Here is a 14,103-nt window from a genome sequence, read left to right as displayed (position 1 = left end):
GGCAAAGAGATCTAAGTGGTTCCAACCTGGATATTTTGCCCACCAAAGGTGTGCTCTTTCTGTGCCAGAATGACCCACTAGATCTTTTGAGGGCAGTTCCAGTCTCTTTGCGCTAGCAAGAGTCAGGAGTTCTGAAGTGTTCTTTATACTATAAGTCATACAAATTCTTCTTTCTTATTCTTATTTCTTCCCGGATCAAGGAATGCTTTGAGAATTTGGTATGGCAGTGGCAGTCCTATCCAGTGCACTATTGAGTGTTCTTTCTCTCTGCTACTACTGTAGATATTTTCACTTCATCTGTGAGCGCAAACACGAAGTCGAGAATGGCTGTTGCCATGAATGGTTTCAGTTCAAAGTTCTCCACTTCAAAGGTAGAGCTGTGAAATCTGAACTTTGTGTTACTGTTTCTGTCCCCTCCCTTCCCACATGAGGTCAAGAACAGTGCTTTAGGGAGGATTATGGTTGAGTGCTAAGCATAGTTGGACATATCAGAGGTTTTGGTGTTTTGGATCATTACCTTAATCCCCCTTCAATAGAAGTACCTTGATGGTAGTGGGAAATATTTTATGATATCATTTAACAATATATGGGTACTGTAGAGAACCAGAAGCCTGAGTCTGAGTTGGGTGAAATGGACAGTCCTTAAATTTGTGGAGGAAGAGATAAATCTGGAGGTGAATTTGTGAGAGCTTTCCTCCACTTTGGGAATGTTTTGATGAAGTAAGGTCAACTGGCAGATTCTCCTCCAGACAGGGCCAGCTCTAGGGCAGTGCGGCCCGTGCCACCGCACCGGGCACTGACTTCGAGATGCACCATGTTTTCAAGTGCATTTTGATCTTAAAAGCTCCTGCTGCTGTGTTCCTTGCCTCCAGAAATCTTTAGGCAACAATAAAAAATAACTACGGCGATTAATGTTCTTCCTGGAGAGAGATTGGAGTTTTTTCTATTGGCAGTTTTGTCTCATAATAAGGTAGCGCAGAGGGTTAATAGGCCTGCTGCAAAGCATGTGTACCACGCAGGTCACAAAGTGCATGTAATGTAACTAGTTCAGTGGGTTACTGCTTTTGTCAGAGAAATCCTTTTATTACTTGCAACTTATAGCTTAAAATCCTGATATGGCACAGTTAGCTATTAAGTGTCGTCAAAGAGGAACATGGTATATGTTAGAGTTATGACTTTTTCCCCAGTCTTTCACTATCCTAATGATGTAAAAAGGGTTCATTTGGGTAGAAATTAATTCTTATTAGTAAAGACAACCCCCAACCAACCATCTTGAAACGTTTTAAATTGTGAGATTGTGCTTCTCCAGACCAAGCACTCTTAAACTATACTGCCTACCAGTGTGGGTGACATGTGACTCCTACACCTTGTAGTCCTCTGACTTATGTAGCTTTTCCTAGAACCTGATTTAGACATGTATGCAGGTTTAAACTGGGAACAGAAACCGGCTCTGGCAAACTACTCAGCCTGCCCCCTTTGGGGTGAGGGGAGGTGCAGCCGAGCAGTTTGGGAGGGCCGGTTCGGCCCGCTTTTGTTACAGTGGGCCGATATTGCCGACCCCCGGTAACAAAGACGGCCCCCCTGGGGCCTAAAACCGGCCCCCACCCTAGCGGCCTACCGGGGAAACACCCAGTGCCCGCTATGGCCAGTCCAAGCACCCAGTGCCCGCTATGGCCAGTCCGGCCCTGCATGTATGATTCATTGTCTCTGTGTAATGTGAGTGTGATGTAAAGTGCTCTGACACCCTACGCTGGTATGAGTGGCGCTATACAACAAAAGAAATCCATGAGAGAGAGAGGGCTTATGGAGACTTAAGGGGCACTGTTAAAGGTGGTAGTGGGGGAATCCGTGGCGGAGCTGGTGATTGAGGGGCACCAACAAATATTGTCACACGGGGCGTCCTAGCCCTAACGCCAGCCCTGCCTTCAGACGAGCACTTCTTTGACAAAGCTGAGGATTGTCTTGTTAGCGCCCAACTCTAAATGAAGCACTATTTCTGTAAAAAAAAAGTGTAAACAACAAAGGGCTTTAAATGGACATTAAATAAACATTTTCTTGGGCCAAGCTCGATTTGCCTGATTTGGAATTAAACTGTAAACCACTTGCATCTCTCCATTCGAACATATACAGGAAAGTTTGATAGAGAAGCACAACTTTTACAAACGCTGCCCGGCCTCAAGCTTTAAACTCAAAACGCCAATCCTCATCAATTATCGAATAATCATTCACAGGTAAACTTACATGTTTTTTTCTCTAGCTGCAATGGTGATGCTGGGGAGGTTCAAAGCTCGTGACACATCGAGTCACAGTTATTAATCTGATGGAATGAGGAGCACCGCGGGAGGTGGCTGCAGTAGTGAATTCGTCAGGGTCCAGTGACCTCAGAGAGGAGCTCGCGGCCGAGGGCGCACAGATCACCCAGGTCCCAGGCTCAGATGATGGAGGTGGCATTTTAAACAATCAGGAGCTATCAATGTAAAACAACACATGAGGCAATCTGATCACGCCAGGGCAAACATGAGGCAGCATGGCTGCCAAAAAAGAAGATAACAAGGCAATTATCATGGACCTCTGCATCACTGCTAGATTAAAGGCACCTTTCACAGCGAGTGATAAGCTGGTATAATAGTACTTTTTATTAGGACTTTTTAATTCCAGTATTTTGACACCTGAGCTGGATGCTAACGCCGTCTGATAGGAGCGCAGGGTATGGGTCTTTGGATTAAGAGCACCCTCTCAGCACGGAATACGGTTCTTTCCAAAATGCCAGCTGGCTTCAGGATCACATCGGGTCTCACCGGACTATTTATGTATTCATGCTGTTTGCTGACTCAGAAGCCCTCATTTATGGATACCATGATGCGCCATCATCATTCTGATTAGCTAGCTACCAATGGGCAACATTTGTGCAAGTCAATGCCCTTTACCTATTGGGACATGAATGAATAGAGTGCTGGCTCCTAAGGTCATCTGTTCTGTGGCATGAAGAATAAAGTAAGTCGAATTAAAAAAACTTAGTGAACAAGTAAATAAAAATGAATGATTATTGTTACACACTTTGCATAACTATTGTATGAAGCAGAAACATAGGTACAGAATACAGTTCCACATTTACGATAAAAGTACAATTTGTAATAAGACTTAACCATTGCTAAGCTAATTGTAAGAATATTCTAACAAAATAAGTAACACCATCATAGAATAAATAATAACAATGACACAGAACTTTATTCAATTTATGGCGATGTATTGTAGGTGATGGGTGCGGGGCCGGATCTGCGCATGGGTGGTTATGTAGTTCTGATGCTCTTAGCGAACTATTGCGAAAATAGCACACATTTTTAAATTTCGTGTAACCCTTCATGGCTCTGTTATTGGGCTGCAACACTCTGGCCTCTGTTTCCTACTGACTGATGATTGGTGAACCCTCCGCAAACAAATGATGGACAAAATGCTGAACAAATCAAACATTCACCCACCACTCAAGAGATCAGGGTTAAATCCATCATAATTTTGCTCACCATGGCACTCCAGTTTGGAACCAGCCATATGCAAATCAGTCTTAACCCTGCTTCTCATGGGGACAATCCAGCCCGAACTGCCAAGCCGGGCCCTCCTTGAATAGGAAACAAGCATCCTGGGACTGGTTTCAGTGTATCACCCCTGAACAGCCAGGCTAGCTTGAATTCAGTGGCGCAGTGAACAAAGGACCCACATCTAAGCATACCCATTCCACAGCGAAAAAATGCTGTGCAAACGAATGATGGACGGAATGCCGAACAAATCAATCATTCATCCCCATTCAAAAGATCTGGGTTAAATCCATTGTTATGCAAATCAGTCTTGACCCTGGTCCTCATGGGTACAATCCAGCCTGAACTGCCATGCCAGGTCCTGCCTGTATTGGAAACAAGTATCCTGGGACCAGTTTCGGCGTATCAACCCTCATCAGCCAGGCAAGCTTGAATCCAGCATTACAGTGAGCAAGGAACACACGTCTGGCCATACCCTTCCCACTTAGGGCAAAAAAAGATGCACAAACAAATGATGGACGGAGTGCTAAACAAATCAAACATTCACCCCAGTCAAGAGATAAGGGTTAAAGCCATTGTTTGTTTGCTCACCATGCCCCCCCAGTTTGGACCCAGCCATATGCAAATCAGTCTTGACCCTGCTCCTAATGGGAACGGTTTAGCCCGAACTGCCAAGCCTGGTCCTACCTGACCCGGAAACAAGCATCCTGGGACCCTACCCATGGGGTTGTGCAGAGAGGACTAAAAGCATGTACAAGGTGACAAGAACTATGGGCTCCATTTATGTTGTGGTAAAGTGGAGTGGTAGTCATGGAGTGCAGGTTGTGAGGTATGAATTGATGGTGCTGCGGTATCTGTAGGTCAACAGTTTTGTGTTTGCAGTGCAACATGGCCTGCCTCTCTGGTCTGACAGGATGGTAGGAGGAGTTGAGGCATGGTGACAGCTCACCAATGATGGCTCAGGATCCACTCTCTGTACCACTTTTACCTTCTCTCTTGGGGATTGGCTCTTCCACACTGAGAAAAGACTTGTAGGGTCTTCTGAAGATTACAACTTTATTGGATGCACATGCAAAGGTTTGTCAAGTGGTGGAGTACAAGCATGGTCACTGACTGAGGGACCTTATTGCTGATGATGAAGGGGCATTAATGAATGGTCTGTGTAGGAGGAATTGTGTTGTAGAATCGTGAAGAACCGAGAAACCCCAAAATTTTGTTTTACATCTTTTTCTTGCTGATCATCATTTTCAGTGTTCTGCTGGGAAGATTTCATCTCTGGGCGGAGAGTGTCTGCTCAGTTGCTGGTGTAGACATCTAGGCTTCGGTCTTGGTCATTTCTGGGACACCTGACTGACCCTGTAAGTTTATCTGTCTCACTGCTCTCTTCTCCAATATTATGGATGGTCATGAGGGACATCGTGTCTGGTTTTTCTAGGCTGCATAAAAGCAAATGAAGACAAACATGACGGGGGATACCTACGATGGTAATTGAAGCAGAGTGTCAGCATTGGCATTAGAAGATACAGGAGTTGCTAGGGATGCAAGATGTTTGACTGGCCTTTCCAATGAAGGAAGGGCGTGTCTTGTGATACGTTTCTGCTATTGACCAGATCTTGAAATGGCCTTGAAATCTAGGGATGTGGTCACTTTATCACATTCATATTGCAGAAAACTATAGCCCGCAGTGCTCTATGTCCTAACCAGAAAAATCTGAGGTGCCTGAACTGAATATTCATAGATCAGCAATTTTGTGGCGGTTAAGGGGGTTATCAAGGTCTGGTTTGTCAGCTCCAGAATGAAAACCATTGCACATGTAGAATGATGGCATGGAGTTCACCAGAGGGAGGAGTTCTCATCCTCCTGGAGTGTCACTTCAGTGCAATGGAGTTGATACTCACCGTACCTGTGAATAGCCCTCGAAAACTGCTATGTACATTGCTGGGAGGTTTGAAGTAGGTTCTCAGTACCGGAACCTGTTTCCTTTGAGTCACAAAGATCTCCCAAGAATCCGGGCTCCACTTGCGAACCCTACTGGTACAACCAGGGAATTTTGACTTTGTTTATCCTTGACTGAGTAAGTGGCTTACAGAAAAATAGTTAAGAGGTTGTGTTCAAGAAAATACCATAACAGAGGAACAAAACAAGAGGAGCCTACAATTGATCTTGTTATGGCACCACTGCCCCTTGCCTGCGGCCACAAGATTCAGGCAGATTAGAAGGGATGGGCAGAAGGCTGATGGGGGACATATTGGCTCCATTAGGACTGGTGTGGGTTTAGGTGCAAAGTTATTAGCGTCAGGGTGTTTGGGTTCTCTTAGTCTGTCAGTTGGAGGACGTTCTCACATTATCAATATTATTCATTAGAGTCCATAGTGCGTAGCGCAGTGAGCTCCATGGCGGTGTTTTATTCTCCTAAATTGCTTTCTAGCTGGCATTTCTTCCTACTATTCTGAACCTCGCTGTAACTCCCTTGACATGAATACAAGATTCTTGACACCCATCTGGAGCTTACCTGTCATTAGCCAACTTACCTAGATGCCCACTACTGCAACAATGATTCCACAGCCAAGACAAAGTAACAAAAACAGACGTCTGCTGCACTTCTAAAAGGTGGAGGTCTCGGGCAACCGTGCCAGGCAAGTTAGTCCCAAATGTTGGGTTGTCCTGCATGAAATTACTGCTGCCAAAAGTAAAAACATCCAGCACTAGGTATTTTCCTATCTAATACGTGTGACTGCCTTCTGTTAAAATTATGAGCCTAACCAAATGCCCCTGTAGGATTTGTATGTCTTCAAGGCTTGCACTACCCATCCTTTTTGCTCCTCTCCAATGGGCCATCTAGTAGGCTCATCTAGATAAAGAGTTACATTACTTGGGTAGTCAAAGAAAAGAGCATATATATGTATGTATGTGTGTGGGGACTGCCAATAGGTATATATATATATATATATATACAACGCCAGTACCTGGAAGGCCCATCATATCTGCCCAGAAGGGAATACTAGAACCCATGTCGAAATATGTGGATTTTTTCCTACATTAATTTGTTGAAACTTTACCATCATATATACGGTACACTGGTAATTTTTTATCAAAAATTCAAGGAATCAGGTGGAAACAGGATTATGTTCTGATTGTTATGGATATATGTTCTTTATATACGAGCATACATCACACTGATGGAATAACAGCGGTTGAATATTTCTTATCTAAACGTAACATGGAATTTTATCATCATAATGCAATGCTGTTGAATATGATCAAACTATGTCTAAATAATAATTACTTCCTGTTTAACAAAGAGGTGTATCAACAGTTACGTGGAGTGGCGATGGGGGCGTGTTTCTCTCCCAGCTACGCATGTCTTCACGTTGGCTGGTGGGAGGAGCACGTCCTCAGAACCATCCACAAGATACTGTATGACACACATGTTAAACACTGGTGGCGTTTTATTGACGATGTTTGTGTTATATGGGAAGGGTCAATGGAATCGGCATATGAATTTGTCAATGAAATTAATATCAATTACTTAAATTTGAATTTTTCTGCTACCGTCAGTAATGAAACTGTGCAATTTCTTGATGTGGAGATTTATATCAAACAAGACGTAATCCACACAAAATTGCATAGAAAAAGTACTGCAGGAAATGCAGTACTTCACGCTAGCAGTTTGCACCCTAACCATTTGATAAAAAGCATCCCTTATGGGGAGTTTTTAAGAATAAAACGTATCTGTAATTCAGAATATGATCGTACACTCTGTCAAAATGAAGCATTCCAAAGATTTAAGAGTCGAGGGTACAAGGCTAAAGATTTAAAATTGGCCATGAACAAAGCAAACGGTCAGATATATGAGGATGGAATACTTGGCACTTTGAATTCCAACATCCTCAATAAGAATAATACCGACCAACCTAGATGTGATAATATGGTTAGACTCATTACTACATTTAGCTGCCAGGAGAAACAGCTCAGGAGAATAATATACAAAAATTGGCCCATTATCAAAACTGATTTGACTATGTCCCAATTGGTGCCAGATTTACCTGCTCTTACTTTCAGACGTGCACCCTCTATGAGGGATGCACTAGTGAGAACTAGTCCTGAGGTCACTGTTTCTTCCAACTGGCTTAGTAAAAGAACAGGCTTTTTCAAGTGTAGCTCGTGTCGAGCTTGTAAGTTTGGGAAAAATACTCATGAAATAGTTACAGCATTTGAGTCTAAACCTTTAAAAATTAAAACTCTGCTAACCTGCCAGACAGAGTACGCTGTCTACGTGTTGGAATGTTCCTGTAAATTAAAATACGTAGGCAGCACCAAGCTACAAGTATTCAATCGCATATTACAACATTTGCGAGCCATTGTGAACTCAGACCCTAGCTACCCAGTGGCCAGACATTTTAAATATGTTCATAGTAATGATCTGAATGATTTGAGTTACTATGTAATTGATTCTGTGCCTAAATCACTAAGGGGTGGCAATAGGGAGAAAAAGCTTAGGCAGTTGGAGTCCCACTATATACTCACACTAGATAAGAAAATGCCAAATGGTCTAAATACAGGGGAGGACCTGCACAATTTTTTATAATTGAAAGATTTAATATGACTGTGCGACCTGTGTTTCTTTTATTCTATCATCTGACGCTCAATGATTGGGTTTTAGAATTGAATTGACTCTGAATTGTTATCTCATATTTATTCCTGATTTTTGGTTGAGTTTTAGCTGGGTTTTACTACTGGTTTTATCTGGATTTTCTGGCTTTTTCCTGTGGTTTTACTTGGCTTTTACAGGACTTGGTTGGAGATAGTTTTATGAGTGATCTTAGAGTTTCTTCTTTTTTTAAAACAACCACCTTTATCTCATCTATTGGTTTTCGTTCTCCGTACCATTTTGTTATTTATTGCATTACTTTAATGTCATAATTATGCACTTGCACTTTATTTTGACATTATGTGTGATCATCACATCAACAACTATAATGAACTTTGATAATAATTAATAGTTATAGATTTGTGATGATTTGCAGCTATTTGCACTTTAGCATACTCTATGCACTTTATGCTCGACATATCAATTCAGTTAAGCATTTGCACTAATATAATTTTGATGATAAAAGCATCTATACGGTACTTCTCAAACTGATTCATCAGTTATGATTGTAATAACTGGTTGCGAATCAGCAAATGATCTGTTAATCATGAATTAATGTATTGGCATTTTTCTCTGAACATTTGCACATATTCTGTTGTTTTATTTAACTAATTTTGATCATGAATGTATTTGGAAAACTATAGTATTTTTTCTATCTCTCTGCTTTTAGAAAAAATGTTTTACCAGTTTTTCTTCACTAAGACGAGTATTTATTGCAGATTGGCCCTTGGGGCGTCATGTGATCAAGACAGCGTCCTGCTGTCGAAACGCGTCATGCTGGGCACTTGCTGTATGAAAATGTAGCTGATCGTGGATGCAATAAACCTGCACTTGAAATCTTTAAACGCACGTTGTGGTCCGTACCTGTTGGATGCTGGAAATAAGCGTGTCAGGATCGTGAATATATATATATATATATATATATATATATATATATATATATATATATATATATATATATATATATATATATATACCTACAGTAGGTAGTTGTAGTTAGGACAAAGTTTCTATCAAAAAGGTGATTTTGAGGTGCCTATATTTTTGGCACTGGTTGATTAACCTCCATGAAATCTTCAAAAACTATTTGCACGGTGCTTTAGGCGATTTCTGGAAAGTTTTGGGGTGATCCGTCAAGTGGGAGCAGAGAAATAAATGGGGGTCTCAAAACGCGTTCTCCCTGTGCTAATTCCCATTGGAACTTTAGACACAACATAGCCCGAACCTCTAGGCAGAATTACACCAAATTTGGCAGGAAGCTAGGTTTTGGTATGCAGCTTGTGCTTTTCATGATTTGGTGTAAATCCATTTAGTAATTTTTAGAGATACTTCTTAAAACAAATTTGGAGATTTCGGGACGCGAATTACCCGAGGATGCACCCGTGGACATTCAGCAGATTCACACGTTGTACCAACCTCCTAATTGGCTGGCCAAACCTTCACAGAAAAGTTGTGGCCGCCATTTTATTTGCCAGGGAATGGTTGCTGGGTTTGAAAAGTGGAGTAAATATTAAATGAAGGGGTCAGGTGAGAGCTCTCCTGGTCCCTTGTGTATTTTTACAATGATGGGGTAGATTGTATTATGACATTAAAAATTACCTTCAATTCTTTTTTTTAATCATTCGCAAAATCAGAATATTGCTCGCAGGTCTCAGCGTGGACCCCTTGTGTAACTTCTCGGATCCAGAACAAGAATCTGTGGATCCAGAAAACCCTCTCAGAAAAGCCACCGACAGCATCCGAACCCATGCTGCGCAAAGGTTGAACACCATGCGCAGTTTGTGTTTGGGTGCATGTGGCAAGATTAGCTGCAGGGCCTTGCTGGAGGCCAGGCTTTGCGGCAAAAGCACTGCCACACACGGCCAAAGGCCATGCGTGGCACTGATTATATTAATGTGCCTGCTAAAAAATTCACTGAAAAAAACAAAAGTTACAGGGATGTTAAAGTTAGGTTCTGGATTTACTCGAACAAACCATAGAAATTCAGCAGTTATAGTTATACTTCTAGTTAAACTTATCTGAAGAAAGTAGAACTTGTATCTTAAGGCAATGAGTCATAGTTTCTTAAAATAAGTCTAACTATAAGTATAACTATAACTGCTAAATTTCAATGGTTTTGTGTGAGTAAATTCAGAACAGAGCTATATCTTCCCTGTAATATTTATATATATCATAGTTAGGATCTTGTTTCCATAGGAAGAGCATTTTAGTATCTTGTTTCCATAGGAAGAGCATTTTTTTTATACCAATAACTTTGGTGCCATTTGACGAATCCCCATTAAATATTCAAAACCAGTACACCGCTCACTTCAGCTGATGTCTTGACAGTTTTGGGTGAATTATCAAGCAAGGGCTGAGACGAAGGGTGGGGATCCCAAAATTAGTTTTCCCCATGCAAATTCCCATAGGGATTTTAGACACAACCACAGCCCAAACTGTTGAACGGAATTGCACCATATTTGGCAGAAAGGTAGCTGTTGGTTCAGAAAGCGACCTTTTTGTGAATTTATGTAAATCCATTAAATAGTTTCAGAGATATTAAATGAAATTCAAATTTGAAAATATAGCAACGCAGAACCTCCGAGGATCTGACAGTCCCCATGCTCAAATCTGATTGGCTGCCAACACCTCAATCAGGAAGTGTTCGCAGTCATCTTGGTACTCTGCTTCAGCTGAGTCCCACAAAAATAGAAAATTAAAAGGAGGCAGTGTAGGAATACCCTGATCCCCTAACTAGGAACCTGGGTCCCCATGGGACTCTAACAGGGCCAAAAAGTACCTTTTATTTTACGTTGGATCGCGAGCAAGCCATAAATGTGTGGCAATTTTTCTTTTTTAAAAACAAGCGCATTCTCCTGCACTTCTTTATGTTATAGCCCCCGGGTGGGCCAGTCCTTGGGTCATTGGGGGTTTTTATTTTAAAAAAGGAGGGGGCACAGAGGGCTCCCCTCCTTGGGCTTAATTATGCTTCGGGGACCACTACCACCCTGGGGCTTGATTTTAATAATGCGGAGGGCGCTCGGACCATCACCTCCCTGAGGCTAAATACAAAGGAATGGGGGGTCCTCGCAGACCAACTGAACCCTGGGGGCCACCCCTACCCATGCGCTAAGTTAAAAAAGGAGCAGGGGGCCATGCTGCACCCCGCGGACCACCACCACCCGGGGGCATTCTTTTTTTTAATTAAAGGAGGGGTACTACCACCTCAGGGACATAGCTGGCCATAGAGGCCATGGGTACCACCACCCCTGAGGCATAGCTGTTTGCTTTAGCTTGGGGGGAGCTCACAGCTCCCGCCAAGCTAAAACAAACACTCTGCTTCCAGAGGGCAGGAGTTGTCAATGTACTCCAGCTCTCTGGAAGCGAAGGTTTCATATCTTTCCCTCCTCGAAGACATTCGGGCAGGGAAAGAGATTAAACTATTGCTCCTTCATGGAGGCAGCTGCCTTTCCAGCAGCCCCTCTGTGTAGCAGCAATGCCAAGTCCCGCAGGAGGTGGGGAGCTGGCTGGGACCATGGGAGCCTTAAGGCTCCCCCTGCAATTTCGGCAAGAAGAGCAGAAAGAGGCAAAATAAAGGCAAGAAATGAGCAGAAAGAGGCAAAATAAAGGTGAGAAACTAGCAGAAAAAGGCACACTAATGGTCGGCAAGGAGCAGAAAGAGGAAAAATAAAGATGAGAAATGAGCCGAAAGAGGCAAAATAAAGGTCAGAAACGAGCAGCAAGAGTGTTGAGTAAGGATCCAGGGAGATGGAAGGTGCTTTATTCAAGATGAAAAGTAGTAGGGCCAACATGTCCAATCTCCAGAGCAAACAGTCAGTAATGACCATTATAGAATCTCCACATGCGAGACCCATAGTGACAAACTAAAATTCTAAATACCGTAGGAACATATCAGACCCTTGTGCCCCAATTGCAGTTAAACATAAGCACAACACATCTTACTTTTATATACAAAATTAAACATTTTAAACCTAAATATAATATGTAAGCTCTTAAGAAGTGCATTGCAGGGGTGTAAATTATAGTCAGCTCAAGTTAATATGATTTCTGAATTTCATTGGTTTTGTATGAGTGAAATCTGAGCCTAACTATAAAATCCCTGTAGCCTTTGTTTTTTTCTGTGAATTTCCAAGGTTTTTTAAATTCTATTTCCTAACTATAACAACCCTGTAAGCTTTGTTTTTTTTAAGAGAATTTCTTAGGTTGTTCAAATTCTATTTCCTAACTGTATCGAGTCTGTAACCTCTTTTATCAGTGAATAAAAAACAATGATTTTAGGGATGTCATAGAAAACCAGTGAAATTCGGCAGTTACAGTTACCTGAGCCAACTATAACTTACACAACCACTATGCACTGCTTATGACCTCACATATTACATCACTCGTGGCATCACTCATGACATCCCCCATGACATCTCAAATGAAATCTCTCATGACATAAATGATGATATCATCTACAGAACTACTCACACCCCCAAACAACCTCCCACAAGGCCACTCACATACCCACACAACCACTCACAGACCTATACCAGTATTCACATACCCACTCACTCCTCAATAGAGCTATTCACAAACCCACTCACTCACTCCTACAGACACTCACACAACTATTCCCTCAGCCATGGAGCCACTCATACAGTTACTCACCCATACAGCAAGCCACATCTCACTCATACAGCTACTCACACACCCATGTATTAACCTACAAAGTCACTCACACACCAACTTACTCACCTAATCAGCCACTCCACACAGCCCCTCACTTACCCGTACAAGTCTTCGTACACTCACTCACACAATCACTTACAAACCCATTCACACATCCATACCAACACTCTCATATCTGCTCACTCACTCATACAGCCATTCATGCAGACACTCACTCTCCAATACAGCCCCTCACACACCGACTCACTTAACCAAACACCCACTGAATCAGCTCCTCACTCACCCATACAGACACTTACACACCTAGTCACTGACTCATAGAACCATTTAGACACCTGCTAACTCATCCACAGTCACTACACCCACTTACCCACCCACAGAGTGTGCCATAGACGGTGAGTCTGGGCCACGCTGCCGTTATCTACTTTGGGACTCTCGTGTAATTGGGTGCCCCTTCGTGTGATGAGCCATGGCCTGTTGGGGACTGATTGCAGCTGGCTCAACCCAGGTGGGTGTGCCATTTTTGCCTCTGCACTTGTGGATACCTCGAGCTGCTGCATTGTACTGTTGCCACATACTTGAGGGCATACAACTTGAGCCCTGATGCTATGCTAGTGTAAACCCATTCTCTGCTGTGCCCTCCTGCCTGGTGGGTATGGGGTCTATATTTTATATTTTGTGTAGACTTGATCTGCTGCAGAGGCATCCTTGGAAGGCTGCCCTGCTGAGTACAATGGATAAGGGACAATAAAAGTCTAAGCTGCCCTTTGACAAGAGACCCCCTTCAATGAGAACTGATGGTGCTGTTCTAACTCCCTCTGACTCACCTGATCTTGGGCTTACAGCTGTGTTGGAGGAAATGAAGGCTATCCTGCGGGGTATCAATACCAAAATTGATTCTCTCTCTCGCTGCTTCTCTTGCAGATTTCAGGACCGCGTGGACTGAGAGGATGCCAGGCTCACTTACACTGAGTCTCGCATATCTGATATAGAGGTTACAAAAAACTGGACTGCCTATGATCTAACTATGCTGCAGCACAAGTTGAAAGTCCTACAGGTGTGGAACAGAGATTTGGAAGGCTGGTCCAAGCTAACAATGTCTGTATCCTGGGTGTCCCAGAGTCAGTAATGACTGGAAATATGGCACTCTTTGTGGAGCAACTTTTGTACTCGCTGTTTGGTTGGCATACGTTTTCTAGTTTATTCATAATAGAGAAAGTACATTGATCCCAGCCCCAGTCCCAATAC

At 42.7% G+C, this 14,103-nt stretch overlaps 1 long non-coding RNA gene across 1 annotated transcript in view; it reads right to left on the bottom strand.

Moving 5' to 3' along the window:
• LOC146857694 (uncharacterized) overlaps window positions 1-14,103 on the bottom strand; it is a 98,083-nt gene that overhangs the window by 14,712 nt on the left and 69,268 nt on the right. The window contains exon 2 of the long non-coding RNA XR_014979601.1: window positions 2,242-2,467. This is a non-coding gene — a long non-coding RNA (uncharacterized LOC146857694). The remainder of the gene's footprint in view (window positions 1-2,241; window positions 2,468-14,103) is intronic.

Source organism: Triturus cristatus, chromosome 3_2 (genome assembly GCF_964204655.1).
Source record: "Triturus cristatus chromosome 3_2, aTriCri1.1, whole genome shotgun sequence".
Classification (NCBI taxonomy): Eukaryota; Metazoa; Chordata; class Amphibia; order Caudata; family Salamandridae; genus Triturus; species Triturus cristatus.
This window is presented reverse-complemented; position numbering and strand designations above follow the sequence as displayed.